The sequence below is a fragment of the Fonticula alba genome (assembly GCF_000388065.1).
Source record: "Fonticula alba strain ATCC 38817 unplaced genomic scaffold supercont2.1, whole genome shotgun sequence".
Classification (NCBI taxonomy): domain Eukaryota; order Rotosphaerida; family Fonticulaceae; genus Fonticula; species Fonticula alba.
The window spans coordinates 614356-616417 of NW_009242971.1; the positions used below are offsets into that span (position 1 = coordinate 614356).

At 67.8% G+C, this 2062-nt stretch overlaps 1 protein-coding gene across 1 annotated transcript in view; it reads right to left on the reverse strand.

Annotated features, from left to right (window-relative positions):
• The window catches only part of H696_00130 (hypothetical protein), an 8360-nt gene that overhangs the window by 4915 nt on the left and 1383 nt on the right, over positions 1–2062 (reverse strand). The gene's annotated exons all lie outside the window — the stretch shown is intronic.

Genomic DNA, 2062 nt, shown 5'->3' on the forward strand with positions numbered 1-2062 from the left:
GAGAGAGAGAGAGAGAGAGAGGGAAGGGGGAGAAAAAGAGCGAGTCTAAAAAGGACGGCCTGCTGGCCGGCCGTGGAAAAGAATAAAAAGGGTACAAGGCCCCGCGGGCTGGTGGGGGCTGCTTGTTGCGCAACTGCTTCTCCAATCCACACACATTCGGGCGCTTTGACACCCATCCGCCACTTTCATCCGGCGACAAGCGCCAGCCCAAAGTGATCCCGGGCGGCGGATGCCAGCAGGGGGGGGGGGGGGGGGGAGGGGGCGGGAGGCAATAAAAAAACACGAAATATGGTGGGATGATGTGGATTTCTTTGCCCTACTCGCCATTCTCCGGATCACGCGGACAGATCACCAGGGCGTTAGCCCTTGTGCTCGCGGACGGGCCGGCGTCGCCGGGCCCAAATGTCGGTGATCCATGCGCCTCTACCCGCGTGCCCCGAGGGCAAAGGCCCCCCCCCCCCCCCCCTGCATGGGGGCACCCTTTGGAGTCGACACATGTACCACCGCCCCCTTTTCCGAGGGGCGGGCAGGGCGGGTGTAACGGCCACGCGCAGCCGGCTCCCCGGTCTCTGCCAGTATTTGGGCGTTCGAATGTTCCAGCCAGGCTAGGTTCCCGACTTTCATCCCCCCCCCCCGCCCCCCGCCCCCCGCCCCCCGCCCTGCCTCGCGCCGTTCCCGGGTCCTGGATCTTGCCGGGACTCTACCCATCCAGATTCGGCGGGGTGCCAATGCGTTGGTATTACACCGCGCGCGCCCTGACAGATCCCCTTGTCGCCCCTGATATGGGGGGCGGGGGAGGCGGCCGCGGCCGTGAGCCACCGGGCGGCCTTCTGCGATTCCAGATAGGCCCCGCAGCGCCTCCGCAGGGCCTGCCCGCCCGCGCTCGGCTGGCTTGCGTCTGGGCTCTCAGCTCGAGGGGCGGGGTGAGGGGAGCCGGGGGGCGGGGGGAGAGCCTTTCCGGCCGCCTCCAGGCGGGCGGGGCCCTCCCTTGGGGGCATTGGGCCGCGCCCAGGACAAGCGAAAACCGGCGGGGGGGGGGGGGGGGGGAATGGTGTGGACCCACCAAAGGGAGACTGGATTAGTCTAGGGTCCATGATGTCGGCTTTTGCCGGCATGTGTGCTTGAACACCCGGGGGGGGGGACTACATGCTTGGACGCGGGCCCGGAGCGCTCCTTCGCTTCTGTGCTTCGACGGATCGGCGAGGCAGCGGGTCTGCTTGCGGACGCCCCCCGGCTTCTCGAGCGAAAGAGCCCATGTGTGTGTGTGTGTGTGTGTGTGACACGGGCGTCGCCCGTCCCCACCGGCCTCGGCAATCACGGCCAAATGTGCCTAGGATGATATGGGACCGGGGGCAGGCAGGGGGGGTGGCTCGGCCGCTGGCCTTCCTTATTTTTGGGGGGATCCTGCATGTGTTCCCGCCAGCGCGCCCCTCACGCCAGTTCTCCGCCCCTGCTGCGACATCGTGCCTTCCTGCGGGGAGGTCCCCGAACGTGTGAGCATCGGCCGACTTGCCGGCGTAGCCACTAGAGGACGGGCCGACCTGCTCGCTGGCGCGGCCTCTTAATCATCCACGCCGCAGTTCGCATGCTGCCCCCGGTGTGGGCACCCTGGGTCCTATCCTCTGGCGCGCCCGCACCTGCACCCCCCCCCCCCCCCCCCCGGGGTCAGTTGGCGCTCCCAGACCGTCCCTGGCGGGCGCGAGAAGGCTCATTCGTGTCCTGCTCGGCCCCCGCCCCCGGGCTCCCCTTTCCCTTTCGCCCTTGTTCTGCCTCACTTTCTCTCGCTCCAACTCGTTGGGTGTCTACAATGCCCCTGTTCACTCCCTTTGTCAGCTCTCTGCGGGAGAGTAGCCCAAGGGATGTATCTGACGGCATGCCGTGTGTGGCACTTGGGGGGGGGGGGGGCGGGGCAAAGAGTGGGAACGGGGCCCGCCTTCCATAATCAGATGTGTGTGCCCCACCCGTCCTTGACGCTTATGCTTGGCCGCTCATGCGCGGAAGGCTCCCTCCGCCCCTTGGTTGCGGCCCCCGGCGGTCCTGGGAAGAGCTGGCTGAGGGGGCG